At 44.8% G+C, this 24,887-nt stretch overlaps 1 protein-coding gene across 7 annotated transcripts in view; it reads right to left on the bottom strand.

Moving 5' to 3' along the window:
* The window catches only part of MBD1 (methyl-CpG binding domain protein 1), a 322,119-nt gene that overhangs the window by 80,886 nt on the left and 216,346 nt on the right, over positions 1–24,887 (bottom strand). The window lies entirely within an intron of this gene.

Raw genomic sequence — 24,887 nt, 5'->3', positions numbered from 1 at the left:
CATTAGGGCTTGCAGGTCTGGGATTTTACTGCCCAGACTATGAGCATTTGTGCTCTTAGCTTTCCAGTTTCTCTCGTTCCATTTACTGCTTTTCTTGGACTTTTTTGCCTTATTCAGATGACTTTTGTTATCCCCTTCACCCTTTTCCTTTGCTATTGTATTTGGTTTTGGGTTTTTGTTGTTGTTTGGGGGTGACATTCCAATGTCTCATTGTTTAGTTTAAATGCCTTATGGCATAGGATTTGCATTTATCCCTTAGTATCCTTTTTCCTGCCACAGACAGATGTAAGCCATCTTTGACATGGAGTCATTTTCTGCTCCATAAATTGCCCCAGCCTCCAATATATCCAAAACTTTGTTCCTTACACCAAGTTTTGCACCATGTATTGAATTTATGAAAATGGCTTAGTCTCTCTTTCCCCTTTCCATGAACAGGGGAGACTTCAGAAAAGGTAATAGTCTTCGCCATGTGACTAATCTGCTTCGCCAGAGACTGGAAGTCTCTCTGTACCACTTGGATGCTGTTTCTAGCAAGGTCATTAGTTCCCAAATGGATGATATCAACTTCAGAGTCCTTGCTTTCTTCTTTGATCGCAATGACTATTTGAATAGCATTTCTGCTGGCTGATGATCCCGGAAAGCTTTTAACTATAGTGTTCCCCTCAAAAAGAGTTCCCAAATTAGTGCCTCTGATGACTGAGTCACACACACAATGAGCTTGGTCTGATGGTTATTGTTTGTATTCTGGAATTTTTGCATGCATTAGGTTTCTTCTTTCTTTTCAGATGCCTCTTGAATCTCCGTCTCTTTAGCTTCTTCGTTATGTAATACAGAGAAGGCATTTTGTATTTGTGTCACTTGAGAGGGTGTGTCTCTCATCACAGGTCTTACTCTACCAGAGCCCACAGTAAACCATTTGTTCCTGGGTTGCTGTTTGCTACTTATAAGTGTGTGTGTGTGGGGGGGATGGGGGACTTTGGGTCACGTGTCTTATTCTACCTGTGCCCACTGTTGATGACCCCTCTCTTATGCCTCAGAACTCCTTTCTTTAATCTCAGACTCTTCTCTACCACCTCTACTCACCAGCATAGCCACTGCCTTGACCTCAATTCTTCCAATCTCAGACCATCACCTGATAACTTTCACAGTAAACCACCCTCCCCCACAGTCTCATCCAGTCACCACTTACACCTTTAAGGAATCTCCAAGCTGTTGACCCTTGCATCTTTTCCACTGCTGTTTCATCTCTCCTTTCCTCTACAACTTTGAATCCGCTGATGAAGCAGTTTCTTCTTACAACACTGTACTCTCTTCAACCTTAGACACTCTTGCCCCTCCTCTTACCCATCCTGTAAAGCGTACTAAACCCCAGCTTTGGCTCACCCCCAGAATTTGCGACCAAACTCCTGCGCCCACACTGCAGAACATCTCTGGTTAAAATCCCATGCCCATGAAGACTTCATATACTTCAAATTTTATATTTATTTATTTATTTATTTAAAGTTTTTGTATACCGACATTCGTTAAAAAAAACATCACATCGGTTTCCATACAACATGAACATAGCCAACAGGGCTTTACAGTGTAACTGATAAAAGAACTAGGGGAGGGAGAGGGAGGTGGGGAGAGGGGAGGGTAACCAGGGTCTTTTGCTGAACATTCAGTAAACGCGAAACATAATTAAGTACAAATGTATAAAATATATACAATAAGAATACAAGGAGGGAGGGGGTGCATTAAGTACAAGAACTAAGGGTCATGGACATAGAGAGGGAGGGGAAGGGGCTAGGAAAGAAGGGAGGGGGTGTAAAGGAGGACAGAGAGGGGAGGGGGCGTGGTCAAACAGGGTGTGGGAGAATAGGCAGGACAGAGGGCGGAAGCGGGCTCATATGTAGGTGTGTGTGAACAGCCAAGTCTTGAGGTTCTGTCTGAATTTCTTAGGGCAGGTCTCGAGGGGTAGCTGGGTAGGCATTGTATTCCATAAGGAGGGTCCAGCTAGGGATATGGCGCGTTGTTTGGTGGCTGTTAGTTGAGTTTGGGAGAAGGCGTGTGTATAGTTGCTATATATGGCGTTCTGGTAGGTCTGGAGGTGGAACGGATGTGTAAAGTGTCTGTGAACCAGAGCATGTCCGGATTGTGGATGGCTTTGTGTATGAGGGTGAGAGTTTTAAATTGAATTCTGGCTGTGATGGGGAGCCAATGGAGCTGTTTGAGAATAGGTGTAATGTGTTCTTTTCTGCGTGTGCCTGTTAATATTTGCGCGGCTGCATTTTGTAATAGTTGCAGTGGGGCTATGCTATTCTTCGGTAGACCTAGGAGGAGTGCGTTTGAGTAGTCTATCTTAGATAAGATGAGGGCTTGTAGGACTGTTCTAAAGTCTCTAAAGTGCAAGATAGGTTTAAGTTTTTTGAGGGTGTGTAGTTTATGGTAACAATCCTTGATGGTGGAGGAGATAAATTTCTTTAGGTTGAATTGGGAGTCGAGGATTACCCCTAGGTCTCTTACAATTTGCGCGAAGTCTGGCGGGGCAAGTGGGGAGTTGGCTGCAGAGTTGGATAATGGGTTTATGTGTTGGGGTGCAATGAACATAAGTTCGGTTTTGTTAGCATTTAGGGCTAAGTTGAGTTGGGTGAGTAGATTGTTGATGGAGGAGAGAGCACTTTCCCATCTTTTAGGGCGTTGGAAATGGTGTCAGTGATGGGTATAAGAATTTGCACATCGTCGGTGTAGATAGAGTGTGGGATTCCAAGATTTGAGAGTAGATGGCAGAGGGGAAGGAGGTATATGTTAAAGAGTATAGATGATAGGGAGGAGCCTTGGGGTATGCCCCTTATGATATTGATGGGCTCAGATTCGTGGTTTTCAATTTTTACCTTGAAGTGTCTGTCACTGGTGTATGAATTGAACCAGCGGAGGGGGGTCCCAGAGATGCTAATGTCAGATAGCCTGTCGAGCAAAATAGAATGGTTGATGGTGTCGAAGGCTGCAGAGATGTCTAATAGGGCTAGAACGTATGTGTGACCTTTGTCAAAACCTCTGATGACGAAGTCAGCGAGGGAGATCAAGAGTGTTTCGGTACTGAAGTGCTTTCTAAAGCCATGTTGTGATGGGTAGAGTATCTGGTGCTGATCTAGGTAGTTCGACAATTGTGTGTTGACAGTTTTTTTCAAGGACTTTAGCAAAGAAAGGGAGGTTGGAGATGGGGTGGTAGATGGATAAGTCTGCTGGGTCAAGTTTCGGTTTCTTAAGGATAGGTTTTACTATGGCTAATTTGAGCTGGTTGGGAACATCTCCAGTGGAAATGGAGGTGTTGATAATGTCAGCCAGTGGTTGGGAAATGCTGTCTGGGATTGTCAAGAGCACTTTGGAGGGGATCATGTCAGAGGTGTGGGTGGCGGGTCGCATTTTCTTAAGTACTGAAGAAATTTCGGAGGCGGAAGTGCGTTCGAAGGTGTCCATTTTAGTGTCAGAGTTTTTTGGGGTAAATTTGGTTGGTGAAGGAACGGTGGGAAAGCGGGAGGAAAGTAAGGTGATTTTATTGTGAAAAAATTAGGCAAGCTCATTACATTTGGTGTTGGGGTCTTTGCAGGGTGTCGTCTTGGGAGATGTCCTGGTGAGGTTAGAGAAGAGCGAGAAAAGGGCTCTCGGATTGTATTGAAAATTGTGAATTCTGGTGGCATAGTGGTCGCGTTTTGCTTTGAGAGTGCTGGATCTGTAATCATGCAGTAGAGTTTTGTATTTGGCGAGTTGCTTGGCAGATGGATCTTTGTGCCATATTTTTTCTTGAGTTCTGAGTTTGTGTTTTTGGAGTTTTAGTTCGGGAGAGTACCAAGGTTGTTTTGTTTTAGTGGGAGGTTGGATCTCTTTTGTTATCAGAGGGCACAGTTTGTTGGCTGCGTGTTTGGTGATGTGGTTCCATGAGATGATGGCAGTTTGCGAGTCCGTGAGGTCTAGATTTTTGAGGTTGTCAGTAAGGGTGTCTATGAGGTCATCCCTGGGACAAGATTTCCTGAATTGTATCGTTGTTTTGGTGTTAGGTTGCTTAGGGATGTTCTTGATTGTACAGGAGTTTTTGATAAGAAAGTGGTCTGACCAGGGAACGGGAGTGTAGGTGGTGAGGTTTGAGAGGAGAAGGGAGTTCATGAAAATAAGGTCAAGGGAGTGGCCGGCTTTGTGAGTGGGGCTGGATATGATTTGATGGAGGTCCATTGCGTTGAAAGATGAGAGGAGCGCCTCACAGCTGTGAGAGAGGGGAAGTGAGTCGATGTGGAGGTTGAAATCACCAAGGACGATGGCGGGTATATGTCTTTGGTAATGTTTGCTGCGATGCATTCAATGATAGGAGAGATGTCAGAGTCTAAGATGCCAGGCGGGGTATATATTAAGCATATTTGAAGGAGTGGGGATTTGAAGAGGCCCATTTCGTATTTGGGTGGGAGATTGACTGGAAATTGTTTTAGCCTGAGATATTTTTTTGCAGCTAGAAGGAGTCCCCACCTCTTTTTTTAGGTCTAGGGATGGAGTAGATGTCATATTCGATGGTGGGAAGTCGATTGAGAAGGACGGAGTCAGTGTCCTTTAACCATGTCTCTGTAATGGCGCAGAGATCAGGTTTTTCGTCAAGGAGCAGGTCATTTAGAATAAGGGTTTTTTTGGTTAGGGATTGCGAATTAATCAGGAGCATGGCAAGGGTTGAGATGCCTAGGAATTGCGTGAGTGGAGTGAGCATGATTGGAAGGAGAGAGCTGTGTTGACGGTGTGAGTGAGGGTGGTAAGGAGCTGTGTGTCTGTGGTAGTTGTATCGAAGCTTGTATATCGGTAAGGTAGTCATTATGGAGGGGTTATGGTGGCAGAGCACAAATGGGATACAGGGGGGGGGGCAACACTAGGACTTAATGTCTTGCCTGGCCGGAAGTGATGCGCTGCTCGAAGGAGGTCTTCAGTTGAAGTGGTGTTATCGGCTCACAGAGGATGAATGGTGCGCGCAGGGCAGCTCCTGGGCTCGGGCCCCGATAGGCCACAGCCCCGATTGAGTTGAGCGGAGGGGGCGGGGGGGAGCAGAAAGCCGGGTTAGTCAGTTAAAAGGCAGGTGATGAGGGCGTAGGTAGGAGGGACGGTGGGAAGTAACTTAAATTTGAGTCCTTTCAGCTTGACTGTGATGCCCTTCGGGGCTGCACGAAGGGGAGCACAAAGGGGCCGGCCCCTTTGATGTGCTCCTTCGGCGAGCGACACTCGGCATGCGGCGCCAACGAGAGCTGGGCTTTGAAGCCCGGAAAGGACAGCCCGACTGGCTGTTTTCAAAAGGTCCCCTGATTGGCCAGCTCGTCGTGGGAAGGCGGAGCGCTGCGGGAAGACGGAGGAGGCTTCGGACGGACAGCGGAGGGAGCCTCGTGGTCGGCCGTGTGGACTCGCTGGGGTGAGTGGTTTTTAAATTAGGCCTTACCCTGGTGGGTCCCTGGCGCCGATCGCGCAGACCTGCACTCTCTCCGGGTCGGCTCGGCCGGGTGAAGAAGAAGTTTTTGTAGTGCTGACCCCTTTCCAGTATGCTATTGCATTTGTCAAACTCTTACATCCAAGCCTCACCGGCTCTTTGTCACTCTCAATTCCCTCCTCAAACTTCCCTCACCTCCCTTTTCCCCTTCTCTCTCTGCCCAGATTATGGCTTACTTCCATGATAAGGTTCACAAAATTGGTCTCGAGTTCTCAACTATTTCACCTTTACCTGCCTCTCCCCCACTTTTTTCCTCCACCACTCTCTCCTCCTTTCCTGAAGTCACAGTGGAGGAAACTGCTAGTCTTCTCTCATCCTCTAAACTCTATCTCCACTGCAGTCATCCCTGTCACATCCTCAATCTATCACTCTCCACTGTTACTGTTCCTGCTGCCTTCACACATGTTGTAATCATACCACTCCTTAAAAAACCATCACTAGAACCTACCTGTCCTGCCAGCTATCGTCCCATCTCCCTTCTGCCTCTAAACTACTTGAACGTCTGTCTTGACTTTCTTACATCTCAAGCCATTCTGGATCCATTCTGGTCTGGTTTTTGCCTTCTACATTTAATTAAAACAGCTCTTGCCAAAGTTTCCAATGACATGTTTATGGCTAAAGCCAAAGGTCTTTACTTTGTCCTCATCCTCCTTGACCTGTCTGCTGCTTTTGACACTGTTGATCACCACCTACTCCTTGATATTCTGTCTTTGCTTGGATTTCAGGACTCTATACTGTTTTGGTTCTCTTACCTCTCTCATCACACTTTTAGAATTTCCTCTGGTGCTTCCTCCTCTACTGCCATTCCACTATCAATTGGTGTGCCTCAGGGCTCAGTCCTGGGCCCTCTTCTCACTATATACTAATTCCCTTGGTGCTCTGATTTCCTCTCATGGCTTTCAATACCATTTTTATGTTGACTCCCAGATCTACCTTTGTACACTAGAAATTTCAGCAGAAATCCAGTTCCGAATCTCAGCCTGCTTGTCTGACATTGCTGCCTGGATATCCCGCTGCCACCTTAAACGCAACATGGCCAAGACAGAACTCCTTATCTTTCCCCCCAAGTCCACCTCCCCTCTTCCTCCTTTCTCTGCTCCTGTGGATAACACTGTCATCATCCCAGTCCAATCAGCCCATAACCTTGGAGTCCTCTGACTACTTTCTCTCCTTCTCTACGCATATCCAGAACACTGCTAAAATGTGTTGTTGCTTTTTAACATTGCCAAAATCCGTCCTTTTTTGAACACACTACCAGAACCCCTTATTCACTGCCTCATCTCCTCCCGCCTAGACTATTGCAACCTGCTCCGTACAGGTCTCCTGGCAAGCCATCTCTCTCCACTGCAATCTGTCCTAAATTCAGCTGCACGATTATCTTTCGCCAAAGTCGCTGTGTTGACATAACCCCTTCTTCTGAATTCGCTGCATTGGCTACCTATGTGTTCCCGCACACAGTTCAAGCTCTTCTTTCTCACCTACAAATGCCTTCACTCTGGAACACCTCACTACCTCTCTTATCTCTCTCTACACCCCTCCTCGTGCACTCTGCTCGTCAGAGAAATCACTATCTGTGCCTCTCTCCTCTACTACTAATTCCAGACTCCGTGCTTTCCACCTGGCTGTGCCGTGTGCTTGTAATAGTCTTCCTGAACAGGTGCATCATGCTCCCACGCTTACCATGTTTAAATCCCATCTAAAGACCCACCTTTTTGAAACCGCTTTTAAATCTTATGCTTTCAGTCTTAACTTTCATTTCTTTTTAGCCATTGTCTTGCTTTATGAAATACCCCAAATCTCATGCCCTGTATATTTGTCTTATTAGACTACGTTCTATTGAGCAGGGGCTGTCTTTTTGTATATTTATGCATTGCTGCATATGTCGTGTAGTGCTATAGAAATGTTAAGTAATAGTAGTAAATGATTCCACTATAAGCCAATCGTCAACTACAGGAAGGAAAATCTGGTTTTTCCCTAAGTAGCAAAAACTGCAAGGCATTGTGTGAAAACTCTGGGTGTTGCAGAGACAAACAGAAAGACACTCTACAGATAATGCTCCTCTATTACCGTGAAATGTTGACATTTTCCGGCCAGTCTTGTGACTTAAGATGCGAGTGTAAACATCTTTTAGGTTTAGAGAGCAAAGGATAGCATGCAAAGAGTTTATCCAGAATTTTTCTCTATTTGTTGAGATTCCTTGGGTCTTCCACTTTTCTTATGAATCAGAAAATATTTGGAATAAAATGGAGAAATTACTTACATGATAATTTCGTTTTCCTTAGTGTAGACAGATGGACTCAGGACCAATGGGTTATGTGCTCCCCTGCTAGCAGATAGAGACGGAGTCAGGTTTCAAAGCTGACGTCACCCTAGATATACCCCTGCAGTGACAGGGAGTTGAGGGTCAATCCTTTGTTCAGGCTGTCCTGTAAAAATTCCAGAATCGTGGGGATCTTGGCCGTTCGCAGGGGCACCCCATGCTACTCGCAGCAGGCCTCAAATATTCTCCAGATTCGTACGTACGCCAGGGAAGATGAGAACTTCTGCATGCGAAGCAATGTGGCGATCACAGTCACCAAGCAATGTGGCGATCACAGTCACCGAATAACCAGGTTTAGTCAGGCGAGCCCTTTCAAGGGCGGGACCGTAAGAGAGAATAAAGTTGGATCTTCGTGAAGAATCGGGCCTTGCTGGAGAAGGTCCCTGTGCGGGGGGAGATAAAGAGGATTCTCCACGAGAAGCCTCTGCATGTCTGCACACCATGGGCGCCTCGGCCAATTCTCTGTTTTCGATCTTGCCCAATAGAGGCCACGGAGGGAAGGCATACAGTTAAGTTCTCCTCTGGCCAGGTCTGGACGAAAGTGTTGATCCCTTGGGAGCACGGATCTAGTCTGTGACAGAAGAACCGGGGAACCTTCGCATTGTGAGATGTGGCCAGTAGGTCGATGGATGGGAGGCCCCAGCAATCTACTAGAAGATGGAAGGCTCTGGTTGAAAACATCCATTCCCCCAGATCCAGGCTTTCCCTGCTGAGAAAGTCTGCTCTGACGATGTCTTTTACAGCGATGTGGGAGGCAGAGATTGCCTGTAGGTTCAACTCTGCCCATTCCATAAGGGGCTCTATCTCCAGAGACACTTGGTGGTTTTTGGTTCCTCCCTGGCAGTGGATGTCCGACATCACTCGGATTGCTTGTCCCTGGAGCCTGTGGCCGAACTGCGGGCATGCTAATCTGACCACTCGCACTTCCAGGCAGTTTATGTTCCAGCTCGCCTCCTCCTCGGACCATCGCCCCTAGGTTGTCAGTTCCTGACAGTGAGCTCCCCACCCTCGGAGCTCACTGTCCATCATGAGGACGATCCAGTTCAGTGGGGACAGGCTTACACCCATGCTTAGGTGAATTTCCTGTAGCTACCACTGGAGCCGAGAGCATACTTCCATTGGCAGGTGGAGGCGAACTGAGTAGTCTTGAGACAGTGGGTTTCAACATGACAGCAGGGAGCGTTGGAGAGACCGCATGTGTGTGCCCTCGTCCACGGTACTAGTTCCAGGGTTGACACCATGAGGCAGAGGACCTGGAGATAGTTCCACACCCTGGGGCGCATTGTGTTTGTCAACTGATGCACTTGTTCATCAGGTTTCTTCTCCTTGAGGGAGGGAGGAAAACCTTGTCCTGCTTGGTATCGAATCGGACCCCCAGGTACTCTAAGGACTGGGAGGGCTTGAGGCTACTCTTGTCCATGTTCACGACCTGAGTTCCCGTAGGAGAGCTGACCCTGATGGTCACCTGGAGGCTCTCCTCCAATGACTTTGCCCAGATCAGCCAGTCATCCAAGTAAGGGTGCACCAGGATCTCTTCTTTCCTCCATGCTGCTGCCACGACCACCATACTTTTGGAGAATGTTCTTGGAGCGGTTGCCAGGCCAAAAGGCAATGCCCAGAACTGGTAATGGCAGCCCAGTTCAGCATTTCCTACGATTTGCGGGTGGTCTTGACAGATTGAGATATGAAGACAGGCCTCAGAGGTCCAGAGAGGTTAAGAACTCTCACGGTTGCACTGCCATTATGACAGAGCAAAGAGTTTTCATGCAAAAGCGAATTATTCGCAGGTGACTGTTTACACTCTTGAGATCCAGGATGGGTTGGAATGAGCTCTTTTTCTTGGGCATGATAAATAGATGGAATAACGTCCCATATTTACTTGGGGTGTAGGCACTGGAGTTATAGCCCTCAGACTGAGAAGCCTTATCAGTGTGGATTCCACTGCCAGTTTCTTGTACTGGGAGTGGCAAATTGACATCATGAACCTGTCCCGAGGGACGCTGTGAAATTCCAGGGCATATCCTTCTCATATGAAGTCCAGTACCCATTTGTCTGACATGATCTCAACCCACTGCTGATAGAAGAGAGATAGTTGGGCCCCTTTCTCCTAGTCCAGTGTATGGGTCGGCAAAAGTTCATTGAGAAGTTCGGGTCGAGCCTCAGCTCAAACTTGTTCCTCTTTTTGGTTGTCTGTTCTGAAAGGACCGAGACCTTCCCGAGGGCCGAGAACTGAAATGACTAGTTTTTGTAGGGCCAGAAGCGCTGGGAGCCCCTGGTCCGATCCCTCAAGGGTGAGGGGCACTGTGACTTTTTCTTATCTTCCAGTAGCCGAGGCACTGGAGATTCACTCCACTTACTGGCTAGCTTCTCCAATTCGCTTCCGAATAGGAGGGATCCCTTAAAGGGCATCTTTGTGAGGTTTGCCTTAGAGGTTGCATCCGCTGACCAATTTCGCAACCTTAGCTGTCTTCTGGCTGCCACCATTGAGACTACTCCTCTAGCCAAGGTACACACTAGGTCTGAGCTTGCATCCACTAGGAAGGCCATGGCGGGCTCAATTGCCTCTCCGGCATTCGACCCTGCGCTGTCTCTGTCTCTTTGCGAGAGGAGGAGACGTGAACGAGCCACCAGGGCACAATAGGAAACGATCTGCAGTGTCATTGCTGTCACATCAAAGGCTTGCTTATGAATGGATTCCAACCGTCTATCGTAAGCATCCTTCAAGGCCGCTCCTCTCTCTATAGTTCGCTTCGAGACAGTGCAGACCAAAGCGTCCACTTTCAGGAAATGCAGGCATTCCTTAACTACTGGGTCCAAAGGGTACAAGGCCTCCAAGGCCCAACTTCCTTTAAAACTTGCCTCTGGGGTATCCCATTCCAGGTCAATCAACTCCTGGATGGCTTCCAGCATCGGGAAATAGCAAGAGGCTTTCCGTAGACACACCAATATGGGGTTCTTCATTGGCTCCGACATAGTGTCCGTGCCTGGAACTCCCAGAGTCTTCAGGGTCTGGGAGACTAGGACCGGTAATTCATCTTTGTGGAAAAATCAAAGCATGGTATGGCTCCAGGCCTGGAGGGATTTCCCTGTCCTCCCCATTGTCATTCGTGGTATCTGGGTTCCTGTCAGGGATACCCTTGGTGAGGCGAGGCATGTCCTGAGGCATACTGACAGGGCTGGGAGGGCGAGGCCTCCCCAGCTGGGGCTCAGCCCGGGCAGGGGCTGACTGTGCTTGAACAAAGGCTTAAAAAGCCCTGAAAAAATTCCAACCAAGAGAAGGCTGCCGGGTCCATATTTGGCCCAGGAGGAACTGGGGTAGGGGCCGCAGAACTGCCCTCTCCCAGGGAGGACGCAGCCCCAGAATCGCCCAGGTCGCTGTCAGATAAGGTCGTGGCTGATCCATCCTCAGACTGGGATGGGCTGGACTTGGAAAGATTTTGAGAATCCAGCCCTCCCTGGGCCTCCTCAAAGTGCTGACACAAGCAGGATTCCAGCTCAGACTGTGCAGCCCTAATGTGGCAGGGAGCGCAAAGGGAGTGTTGTCTGAGCTTCTTTGCTGCCGGGTCCATAACCTCTGTAGCTTGTGCATTTAGCCGGTTAATGCCCCTTGAGTGCGCTCAGACTCGCCTCAGCGAGCATAGATCTAAGCGGTCTGTTGTGCACTAAGGTGTGTATGGGCTTATGCGTGCAGCTATACGCGTATTTACACATAAGTTAGGCACACAGAAGGCTGGCCCGCACCGTGTACCGACAGACGAAGGGAAGATAATGGCACCGCACCAAACCGCGCACAATATGGCGCCATGGATCACCACATGGAGAGTCCACCGAGCCTGAAGTGGGGCCTAGCCCATCGGGGGGCCCGCTCAACCCACTCGGAAGCCCCCTTCCCTCACCCGAACGGGATCGGGAACGATGTCGGTACGGCGTGCCGAGCAAGGAGACTGGAGGAAAGACTTACCAAAACCCTTCCACATCTCTGGATCGGAGTTCTTCTCTGCTTACCAGCTGAGTACAAAGACGGTATCCAGCTGCAGAGGGAAGAGGGCATAGGCCTTCATCACTGTGCTCGGCTTCTGCACCTGCTGCCTTTCAGCTGCTTCAGCAGCAAAGTCCACGCCGGGAACCGGCTACCAGACCAAGGCAGCCTTCTGAGAAATCTCGGAAATCACCTCAGGAATTCTCAGCTGGGGGAGGGACCCCTTAGGTATCACTGCAGGAGAGCAGGACTCGATCTTCCTTTCAATTTGAAGGTAACATTTCTCCTTTGAATTAGTGCTACAATCCCGCTAAACACTGCTGCTGGTGTGGGGATAGCATCCACATTTGCTAGGAGATGGAGAGATACTGAATGGCTGAGGTCACTGCAGGGGTATATCTAGGGTGATGTCATCTTTGAAACCTGACTCAGTCTCTGTCTCCTAGATGGGGGAGCACATAACCCATTGGTCCTGTGTCCATTTGGCTACACGCTGGGAAACCCTAAATTCTTTTCTTGCAGTGGAACAAGCTCTACCACACCTAGTAAAATATTAAAGCTCTTGTTGAAGCAGCATGAGATTTTTAGTATGCAAAGAATGCCTCACTGAAGAACTATTTGGTAGGGAGGGAGGGGGAAGACAACTTTAGGTTCAACTGGAATCCTTGATTTTTAATTCTTAGGATCATCAGTCTTATTAAAGACCATGCTCGTTTGAAATACTAAAGCCTTCCCCCTACCAAAAGCTCATCTAACAGTATAACGGTAGGTTTGTTGAAGTTTTAGTCAAAATTAGGATTGGCTTTGGTCTGTACCTGTTGTAAAAGTTTAGGATGCCTCCTTTTTCTGGTACAAGGACTGTTTTGCTGCTGCTGGAAACGAAGGAGTTGCAAGAGGTACTGTTATCTTCTTGGGTAGTTATATTGTCTTCTATAAATTTGAGCCTGAGCCTTTCTGGGGGTGGAGAGTTGCGATGCTATAGATGGTCAAAAGGAGGGGAGCACAGTGATCCTTAATATTGACTGTTTCTTTTACTTTCTCCCCAAAGAGATTACCTCCTGTACTTTTAGCATCTGAGTTTCTCATCTACATTCTCATGAACACCAGATGCACTCAATTAAGCCTTCTGGCTCCAATAGCTATGGCCGAAATTCTAAAAGACGTGTCATAGGCATCGTATGCTCATCTTATTAAATGTTTGCCACAGATTTCTACCTAAATGGCAAAAATAAAGAGATTCATTTTATCTCAATCGTAAGTTCTTCTGCTAGAGACTATTGGATCTTATTTATTTATTGGATCTTATATACCGTCACTCGGATTCCATCGGAATTCCATAATTCTTATGCATGAATATGTTGAATCATATGCAACTGATAAGCTTATTTTCTGGAGCTTAGCATGGCTCTTTGGAAGACCTTTTATATCATGTTGTCCAGCATCCTGGTATCTTTGCCAGGAGGGGTTGTCGGAATATGTCTTGAAGCACTTTGCTTTTCTTTAAAGCTTACTCTACTACTACAGAGTGATGGGGAAGTTGAATTTTATCATGCCCCAGAGATGGCTGAACTCTGGATTTAAGATCTAACTCCCTTATAACAGAGAGAATGGATATAGGAGTCTTCCACATTCTGGTTTGAAGCTGTTGAAGCAACTTGTGTACTGCAACTGCCACTGGTTGCCCAGGTGCATGAATGTATTTAAGCGAACCAAAGATATCTTTTTTTTAGGTTCTGACTTTTATTGTAATTTAAATGGAATTGCATTAGCCATTTTCTGCGCAAAAGCAGGATAAGAAACTTTCAGGAGGAGATGTACTCCTAGGCAGCAGAAGGGAGGGAACTGGATGGAAGATCTGTGGATTGTTCATCTGCTGAAGAGAAATCAAATAACTTAATAGGAACTTCCAGAAGCATTTTATTCTTGGGAGGAAGAGAACTGTGAGATTCAGAATAGGTTTGAACCACTCTGTATCAAAGAGAAAGTGGCAACTTGGCACATTTGTTAAAACAATTCCTTCCCGCATTTTCAAAAAGAAATGCTGATCTATTGATGTGGGAGGAATTAGAGAAGAATTGACAATTCTGGTACCAAAACTTGCATTTTCAGTGGCAAGAACTCTTGCCCTTTTGGTGGTGGCTTTGCTAAAGTATTTCTAGACTTTTCAGACTGCTCAGTGATCAGAGCTGGCTTTTAGGATGCACAGGGGGGTATCATTTCCCCCTCCCTCCTGCACCCTTGTCTGAAAGCAAGAGAGTCAGGAATGCTGTGCAGGAGGGAGGTGGCTTCTGTCTATTGTGATAGGTGAAGCATTAGTAGAAAGAGAAGGGGAGGTAAAACAAAAAAAAAAGAGGGGAATGTTGCTAACAGGAAAGGGGGAGAGAGATTCTGGGCACTCTGGGCAAGGGTAAAGAGCAGGGCAGAGGAGATAGTAGTGCTGGGCAGAGAGTGAGGAAAGTGTTGGGGAAGATAGATATACTGTGCCAGAACTACTGTCACTGTTGAAGGAGGGAGTGATGTGCCACAGCTGCCACTGGGGGAAGTGGAGAAGGAGAAAATTTCACTTTTTGCATAGGGAACAAGTTAGCCTAGAGCTGGTCTTTGTCTATGATGGAAAAGCCACTTGCACCAAGAAGATATTTTGCACTGAGGTGGCACTAATGCCTTTGCCTGTTGGTGTCCATTTACTGTTTTTGCAAAAGAGCGATCCTGTGGATGGCTCAATTCCTACGGTGATCTCATTTCTGTGCCATGCACCTCAGAGGACTTCCTGTCTTTTATTGCAACAATACCCAGCACCAGAGCGAGTGTTACCTCTTTCTTCACACCAGGATCCTCTGATGCTGAAGAGTGTTAACCTCCTTTACTGGAAGGAAAATGTCATTTGCGCTAAGATTATGCCAAATCATGACTCTTAAGCATAAGAGGACACTGCCCTTTTAACACTGAGTAAAGATCCCTCTGCAGATGTAGACTTTATCCTTTTTCCAGGAGAAAAGATGATTCTGAAGCACAAGTGTGTAGCTTCTGGATGTTATGACCCTGGGGGACATACAAGTGCAATGGGCACAATTTGGCATGTCATGAGAAGGCCAGAGACATCTGACACAGCAATCAAGGAAGTCTGACAGCCATTTTCTTAGAACATTTATAACATCTCTTGAAACCTGGATTTGACTTTGCTATCTTAAAAAAAAATCACAAAACAACTTCAAACTTAGTTTTGGAAGAATTATTGGCAAATTCCAAAAGAAAAAACATACCTAAAGAAATTTCTTTTTGGAGACTAGCTAAAATAGATATATTAAATGACAAAATTTGTCAGAGAAAAACCAGGCAAGTGGCTAGAAAAATAAGCACACAATTTTTATTCATATCTCCAAGAATAGAAACCCTTGGTCTGACCCAGCATGGCAATTTCTTATGTTCTTAGACTGAGGGGACTTGTGCAGCAAGCAGACAGACAGGAAGGTCCATGCACAAGAGAGCTTTTCCATCTCGGCATTGTCAGATGTGTCACTCCACTTGTGTGGCTGATATTATCCTGCCTATTCCACAGAGAATGTATTTTTTCAATCAATCAATGCATAATCAAGCTGTGGAATTTGCCATCAAAGAATGTGATCAAGGCATCTAGCATAGCTGGGTTTAAAAGGGGTTTAGCCAAGTTCCTAGAGGAAAATTCAAACAATTATTAGCTGAGTAGATTCAGGAAAGCTACCACTTGTGCCTGGCACATGAGCAACAAGGAACAGATCTATTGTTTGGGATCTGCCAGGTACTTCCTGGTGACTCAGACTGGCCACTGTCTGAGATGGTATGATGGGCTCAATCGACCCTTGTTCTGACCTAACATGGCACGTCTTATGTTCCTATTACAAATCTGAGATCCTTCCTATGTCTAAAGTGTGTATCTATGTAAGGATGAGCCTACTTGAGGACAAGACATAGGCAGTCCTTTTGATTTAGAAGGGGTAATATGGTACATAGTGAAGCCAGTTTAAACTTTAGCTTTTTCAAGAATGCATTTAAGTCTCTCTAGTCTAGGATGCACCTAAATTCCCTAAAAATTGGAGTAAGATTCCAGCATGCCCTATAAAATTGGAGATTTCCTATCTTAGTAGGCCCTGTTAGTAAGTGGACGTGAATGTCTTTTGGAAAACAATTTGGAGGAGCTTTCAAAAGGCATAATTTTGACAATCCTGAGATTTTGAGAGTTCAGGGGTTTACAAAATAGATTCAAAAAGACTGGCTATCTCCTCTAGAATCAATCAAAAATCTGACCCCCAGCTTTAACTGAATGATCATAAAGGGCTTAGATCTCTTTTGCTCAAGCAAAATCCCTAATCTCTGGAGGAACTGTGGAAGTGCCTCAAGTAAAAAGCAGCTTCCAAGGAGCCAAAGGCGAATCTAAAGTGAAATGTGTCAGAATTGGCTAACGGTCTTTGAGGTCTGCAGTATTTCTCTTTCCAAACAAATTATCTCCCAAACTTGGCACATCAGCAAGCATGTCCTACTCATCTTCAGAAACACAGCCACACTGCTCTGCTGATGTTAATGGTAGATACTCTCATTGGTGTATCCAATACATCATAGGCTGAATGGACCAGAAGCCATTTTACACTTTTCCCCTTAGCCATAAGGGAGTGAAAAAAAAGCAAGTTTGCTTACTATAAATGGTGTTTTCCATAGAAAGTAGGATGAATTAGTCATGACCTGTGGGTGACATCAGTTGGAACTGAATGGAAATGTCTCTCCAAGCTAGAACTTTGAGCTCTACTGAGCATGAGCAGGATTTCCCATGCGGACGTTGCCTCAGTCTCGCCTCAGTCTATTTCAAAGCTAGGATAAGGTTAGTCTATTACTCAGGAAGGAAGGTGGGCATCTCATGGCTAATTCATCCTGTTATCTATAGAAAACATTTACAGTAAGCAATCTTGCTTTTTTCCAATCAATAAGCAGGGCTGAATTAGCCATGATCTGTGGGGAGTCCCAAACTGAGGGTTGCAGCGCATTATTTACGAATAAGCAACCCAGACTCCACCATGGATAGCAGACTATTTAGGTATCATATGGTGCATTACTGCCTGTCCCACTGCACTGTACACAGAAGCCAAGGCATCTAGACAGTAGTGGGAAATGAATGTATGCACTGATGACCAAATAGCTGCTTTACATGTTCTCTATGGGAACCTCTCCTAGGTGAGCAATTGAGGAAATTGTTGCTCATACCTGGTAGGCTCTGACTGGATTAGTAAGATTAAGTCCAGCTGCTATTAGCAATGGTGAATGCAACTGGTAATCCAACTGGATAGTGTTCATTTGGCTACAAGTGCGCCTAATCTTTTGGGATCATATGAGACGAACAGATGTGACGCTTTTCTGTGGGATTTTGTGCGGTGTTTGTAGTAAACCAGAGCTCTTCTGCAGCCCAACAGTTTTTCGCTGTGTGTATGAGATTTTACAAATAAAGTCGGGATAACTATTGATTGGTTCAGGTGAAAAGTAGAAACCAGTTTTGGTAAAAATTTTGGATGTGTTCTGAGTACTACTTTATCATGGAAGAATTACATGCATGGTAGGTAATGAACTAGAGCTTGCAGTTCACTAACCCTTCGAGCAGAAGTGACTGCTACAAGAAAAAGAACTTTCCAGGTTAAGTGCTTTTACAGATTCAGTTTTTAAGGGTTGAAATGGTGCTTTCATCGGAGTAGTTAGAATTATGTTTCTGTCCCAAGGCACTGGCGGTTTCTGAACTGGAGGGTGCAGATGTAGGAGACCTTTCATGAATCTTGAGACTAGGAGATGCATGGAAATTGGCAATCCATTCACTGGAGAATGGTAAGCTGCAATAGCACTAAGATGCACATGCACAGATGCAAGTCCGGATTGGGAAAGATGGTGCAGATAAGACAGGAATGTCATGGTTTTCAATTGAATGGGTTTAGATTGTGTGAAGCACACCAGAGCATTCTTTCCTTTTAAAAGAATAACTACTTTGTTGATGGCTTCCTGGCCGAGAGTATCACCTTCTGTATTGGGTCCATCCAACCCATCAGCTTGAGGGTTGGAAGAGTTGGGTGTAAAGGTGAGCCATCTTCTTGGGTTAGCAAGGCAGGGTTGTCTCCCAGTTGAATGGGAGTTCTAATGGAGAATTTTACTAGATAGGCATATCACGGGTTATCTGGGCCATTTGGTGCAATTAAGATAATTTTGGATTGATCTCATGAATTTCTGTAAGGTCCTCGCTATGAATGGTATTGAAGGAAAATTGTACTTGAGGCCTATATTTCAGAGAATTAGGAAAGCATCTGGAGCTTCGCACAGAGCACTGGGTCAAATGGAACAGAATCGATCCATGGGTATCCTCACAGTTTGAAGAGGCGATCGGCTATGGACTGTGTTAGGGACCATTCATGTGGGCAGAAATCCTGCTGAGTTTGTCCAACATAGTATTTGCTATTCCGGGTAAGTAAGTGGCTTGCAGTGTAGCATTGTTTTGTATTGTCCACTGCCATATGTGCAGGGCTTCTTGACACAGGATCCATGATCCGGTCCCTCGTTTGTTGACAAAATATTGCTACTCGATTGTCCATCTGTATCATCATGTGTTTTCCTCAGAGAATGTGCTTGAATAGTTAGGACATTGCGCATCACTTCAAGTTTCAATAAGTTGATCTGAAGTTGTCATTCTTGAGCTGACCAAACATCTTGTGTCTTGTAGTGGCCAGTGTTACTAGTATTACTTGATATGCAGGATGAAGTGGTGAGCCATCCTGCAGAACCACTAGTTGTAACCTCCAATTTCTCTTTTTTCATTTCTGCATTAAAGATTATCTTGGTATAAAGTGGTTAAAGGAGTTGGTTCCACTGAGTTCGCAATCCTCAATGAAGGAGATGCATATGCGTGTTAATGGGACTACATGAATAGCTGCTGCTACTTATCCTTAAAACACCAGAATATAGATTGTCTTCAGTTTTGTAATTGTGATTCTGTTGAGTGTTGTTACTCTGTCTGGAGGAAGGAATGCTCTTGCCAGCATGGTATCTCTTTTAGAGATCCAAAGAAATGAATTTGTGGGGAGGGCTCTAGAATTGACTTTTTGAAGTTGATGAGGAATCCTAGGGATTTAAAGAGTTATTGTTTTATGTAGATATGACTGCAGGGTATCTTTTGCTGGGGCTACTAGCAACTAATTGTCGAGATACGGGAATACTCAAATTCCTTGATGGAATAGGTAGGCCATTCCCACTGCAAGGTATTTTGTGAAGACTCTGAGGGCAGCTGAGTCTCCAAACAAAATACTTTTGTATTGGTAATAGCAGGTGCCCACTTTGAAACATAGGAATCACCAGCAAGCAGGGTACATTGGAACATGCACATAAGCATCTTTGAGGTCCAGTAAGCACATCCAATCATTGTGTTGAACGAATGGTAGGATCATGCCCAATGAAATCTTGAATTTTTCTTGATGAAGATACTGATTAAGATTTTTAAGATTAGGATGGGCCATAGTCCCTCAGTCTTTTTTAGAATTAAAAATTAGGAGTAAAATTCCTGGTTATGTAGGGAAGAAGGTAATTCTTGAATTGCATTCTGCGGGTCAGATGGCAGTACAGCAGTGTGCATGGTTACCTGCTGACTAGAGAAGTTGAGATTGTAATCCTGCTATACTATCTGTAAGACTCGACAATCTTGGGATATTTGATTCTAGACTGTTGGAAATAGCTAGATTTTGCCTCCCAATTGACTAAATGACAATGGTTTCTGAATGATCAAAAACTCTGCATCTGTTTTGTCAGCTGCTGTTGTGGATTTTGATGGTGTCACTCCCTTGGATGTCTTCTGGTTTATGCTGGTTGAATCTGCTGATGGTTGGTCTGTAAAGGCAGTATGCAATATTGATGGTATGATCTGTACGATTGTGATGGATAGTAAGAACATTTGTAAGATAAATACAGTCTTCATCCGGAAGTGTGAGGTTCTGCAGATAATGATTGAACGCCACATTTTGTTTCTTCATCTGGGAAACCTCTTCCTGTAGCTTTTCCCCAAAGAGGTTGTCACCGGGACCCAAGAGATCAGCTAATTTTTAATGGACATCCTCTCTAATGCCATAAGAGGCACTTCAATGGACACAGCAGATGTGAATGTTGGGGTATCAAATGACTCAGACCAATTGTAGCAAATGGGTTATAACTTCTTCTGAATTGTAGAGAGGAATGGGGTGATTTGTTCTACTGTTTCCAAGTAAATATATGGTTTTAGATTTTGTACACACTTAGATGTATTGCACCATATACAAATGGAATAAAAAGCATTGTGCTCTGAAAGATTTTGCTTCTGAATTCATCAAGAATCTGGTGATCTTTTTCTGGAGAGCGTTAAGAATGAAGGCGGGTCTTTTCATCTTCTTTATGGCAGATTCTACTACGACGGAGTTATGCGGTAGTTGGATTACTTCATGTTCTGAGAACTTTTTCAAGCGGAATTTCTGATCCATTTTACAGGCAACTGTAATTCTCAAGTATGGTGTTTACCACATCTTCATTAGGACTGTAACACTGCATGGGGTTGGTAAGGCAGAAGTGTCTGTGGGGATGTCAAAAACCTAATATACAAAAGGACCGCTGCTCTTGAGTCAGGGTCTTTACGTACTTGTATGTTAAGTGCAGATACAATTTTCTCCAGAAATCTTGAGTATGGTGGAGACACATGACCCGGTGGCCTGAGAGGTGGGTCTGAAGGATGCTCATGGAGCTGCTGGGGGACTCCCCTGGAGAATAAATAGACCAGGAAGACTGTGGTGAACGAGGAGAGCTAATAACCCTTGAGGGAGATGATGCCAATGGAGGTCAACCTCCTTTGTCTCAATGAAGAAGCTGGTAATGCTGGAGCACCTGGCATTAACTTTCTGAGCTGAAAAGGAGATAATGGGGTAGGCCAGTGGGAAAGATGGCTATTCTGGCTGTGGTATTAAGGAGGCAAAAAAAAAAACCCTTGTGCTATGATCATTATTTGTTCCATTGCTTTTTGAGACCTTTACGCAGGTGTTCATGGGTGGGGCACCTTCTTCTGAGATAAGGATTGGTTCTTGTTCTGCTGATGGCAGAGGATTGGAAGGCAATGGAAGAATTGAGCATACAGGATCTGGAAACTGGAGTTGCAGGCCCTGAGAAAGTAACTAGGAGACTGGTACAGCTCTGGTAATAGGAGGTGAAAGCTGAGTCTGGGTTCTTGTTAAACAAGTATCATAAGCTATATACAGCTGAGTAGGCAGTGCAGTTTTTAAGATTTCCTGTGCACATCTCTCTCCAGAGTGGACTGATAGTAGAGGAAAATAAGTCTCCCCTTCTGGACCCTTTAGATGTAGAAGAATGAAAGGACAATATGGAGAGATTCAGTCAGTCATCAGAAGTGCCAGGTACTGTCTCCCTTGGTGCGTTTGCACCAGGTGAGTCAAGTCTTGCATCAATGCTTGCATTGAAGTGGACTTTTGAGTCGAATACTTGGAAGGAATGTGTGTCTAGGATTGCTTTGATTTCTCTGAAGCAATCTTTGGTGCATGGTGCTTAGAGCATTCTAATGCTCCAACGTACCATGAGTCTACCACTCACACTGTGCATCATGGAAGTACTCTTTGTAGACTGCTTTGACAGGTCCAGTGTCTTCCCTCAATACTGCACTGAAGACTTTTGCTTCTTACACAGCACTAGAGCTGACTGCACAGAGTGCTGCGAAGTCCTGGTGCTTGGCCTTAGTAGGTACTCTGACCAACTCCACAGACTTATGCCAAACTGACATCAATGAACCCCAGAATGTTCAATCTGAATTATCTTGGTATAATGAAGTGGCACCAGAAGATCTACTTCTGATGTTTCTTAAAGAGGAGGAATGACTACTCTTGGAAGTGGATCTGCTTTTCATTTCAGCTCTCAAGCTTGCTATTAGCTGCTCTGGATCATTGTGACCTCAGGGACATTTGATCATAAGCCTGGCATTTGGTTGGTCATGTTCTGGACCCAAGAAGAGATAACATAGGTCATGGTAATCCATTATGGACATAATTTGGCCATAAGAGCAGGATTTGAATCGGCTTATACCTTTCTTAGAAACCATAGAGAAGATTCTGGAAGTTCTTTTATCCTCTTATTTTCTTCCTTTTGTAATTGCAAGAGTAGTACTGACAAGTGCTGTTGTGGGTTGCTGGCAACAGCAAGGAGTATAAAAATGACTAAGGAGAGAAGTTTGTGACAGAGATAGATTAGCCGCCCATGCGAAGAGAGGCCGAAAAACAAACTGAAGCAACTTCCGCACATGCTAGTAAAGCTCAAAGCTCTATTGTCATGGAGGATGATTCCATTCAGTGCCTCCTGATGAGGTCACCAACACATCATGGTTAATTCAGCCCTGCTTATAGACAGAACATTTTTCTTTTCTTCTGAAGGACAGTTTGAGCTAAAGTTTACACTTCATCCTATACAGTGAGAAGTCTGTGGTGTGGAAAGCAAACATAGCATTCTGAAGAACCACTTTCCAATGAGGTCCAGAGTGTTAGGCCAATGGCATTCATCTTTGGTTTCTTCGACTTCCTGGATGCCAATTCAACCACCATGCTCTGATGTGAAAGCTGGACAATGTTAAACCATGAAGCTGCTTCATTTCTGCCTTATTTATCAGAAGGTAACAGGCATGGTTGTTTCTGTTGCCTTTATGATGTCCTATAGAAGAGGGTGTCTGGACACTGCTGCTAGATCCTCAGATGCATGCAAGTTATTTTAGAAAGATAAAAATGACACAATACCCTAGAAGCAGGCAATCAAAAGATATGACCTTCTGCACAATATGAGGAAATGTCCTCAAGACAAGAGTAATATTTTACAGGCTGCAAAGAGTGTTCCAAGGGGATATATGACCCCATAGCTTCTCTACACTGAACTAAATTTCAGAACTTACAAATTTCTCAGATTCTAACTTCTTGATTTGTTCTGAAGGAAGGATCAGAAGTCAGGCAAGGTCAGAATGGTAGCAGCTGGTACTGAAGGCATTGCTTTGACAGTAAACCTACCTTAAGGTCACAGTCAAGACAGTGTAAAAGCAATGGACCCAACCTTTGGTATGTCAATGACAAAGTACAGAAAAGTTTCCCAACCCTCTCCTGGAGGCACACCTAACCAGTTGGATTTTCAGGATATCAACAGAAAACAGCATGAAATAGATTTGCATACATTGGAGACCCAGGGTATGCCAATCTCTCATATGCATATTCATTGTGGAAATCCTGAAAACCCAAATGGCTAGGTGTGCATACAGAAGAGAGTTGGGAAACACTGGGGTAGAGATCCAAACCAGCACAGATGCTAACACATCTGATGTCTATGAAAAGGTCACTGGAGGCAGGTCACTCATCATACCGATCAACATTTCAGTGCCAGATGCAAGCATCTCTGTGCCTCAGGGATGCCAATGTAGCACTCCCATGATTAGCTGAACTCAAATCAGAACTTAAGGGGGAAAAAAAAAAAAAAAATCAGACTAGGTCTGGTAGGGGATTGAATGCCCACAAGGACAATGTGGAGATATATTCCATAAAGCCTGGAGCATGGTCCTTGGAAGACCAATCTCATATCAGGACAATGAAAGTCCTCCCGGCATGTTCTCTTCAGGACATTTCAACCATTTATGACCTCAAACTGTGATCTGACAGGGAACACCAAAACAATTCCTATACTTGAGGATAAGCTCTCACCCAGTGACTCCTATGCAGAGTCTTTTGACCCCTGTGATGAATCAAGAGGAGATTTTCTGGGCCTATTATCGGACCAAGGAATCAAACTGAATGAGAATTTTAATTAGCCTTATCCATCAACATGACCATGATTTGCTTTTTTTTTTATGTTACCTTTGACCTGGATTTGTCTGCATCTGATAGGCATGGAGTTTCTCCTGCTGGGGCCACACCACTCATGGCAACATCTTAGACGAGAAGTTCTATACTGAGATATTGTGGCCCTCACTGAAGAGTTTGTGGCACTTCTTATGACAATATAAAAGGGACATCTGTGAGAACTTTGGGCAACTCAAAGGTACTGGCTTGCTTTTCATCCATTCTTCAGAAAATAATCAAAGCAATATAAGAGACCGACAGTAAAAAAAAAAAAGTGCAACAATGGCAACAAGCATGAACACTGTTCAGCAGACCCAAAGCTGCATTCACACATCAACTGAGGTAGCAATGAAAAACAACCCCTTGAAAAATTACAAAAATACTTAACTAGTGACATTAAAAGGATAAAAACAAGACAATACTGAGAAAAAATTATTTCATATCACCAAAGGAGAAAACTCACAGAACTGATTAAAGGTCTAAAAGGCAAAAGCAATTTCATTTTATTTAACAGATCAAGATCAGATGTAGCTAGACCAGCATGCTCCAAAGTTTTCTAGAAAGGCTGAAAGACACCTGACTGCATGCAATGCAAATCACGTGACCATCGACATGGCTCATTAGTAGCTTCCAGGGCTGAGCCTGAGGTAATGTAGGCTCTGTCACTGATTTGGTGGGATGAACATGAAGTGTTGCTTATTAAGGTCTTTGTCTATGCAAAGTGAAGAAATCTGCAAGGCTTCTATAGTGCTCCAGACTTTTTTTTTTTTTTAATATAATTTCATAAATAAGTAAACACCACAAACATTTACTATTGCCCCCCCCCCCCTTTGGTATTGTCTTCAATTTCCCACACCCTAACCATTTTCCATCATTATATTCTATTGAAACCCTATGGGGGTGAGACGCTTGATTGTGTTGAGGAAGAGGCTTTCTTTGGAGGGGAGAGGCTTTTTTTTTTATTATTATTGCTCAAACAAAAAAAAGGGGGGAGAGAAAGGTGCCAGAAAAGTAGAGGAGGCAGAAAGAAAGATCAAGGAGAAAAGGGAGAGAGAATGGTGGACAGTACAACAACCAAGGGGATAAAACACTAATATTTACACATCAGGAATGAGTGACCAAATTTATATGCTATTACTTATGGTTCAATTTTTAGTGCTTGTGAAAGGTACTAGATCAGCCATGGCAAGGCAGAGTCCTTCAGATATG

The sequence above is a fragment of the Rhinatrema bivittatum genome, chromosome 1 (assembly GCF_901001135.1).
Source record: "Rhinatrema bivittatum chromosome 1, aRhiBiv1.1, whole genome shotgun sequence".
NCBI lineage: Eukaryota > Metazoa > Chordata > Amphibia > Gymnophiona > Rhinatrematidae > Rhinatrema > Rhinatrema bivittatum.
Note: the sequence above shows the minus strand (reverse complement) of the source record. Positions and strands in the feature narration are given on the sequence as shown.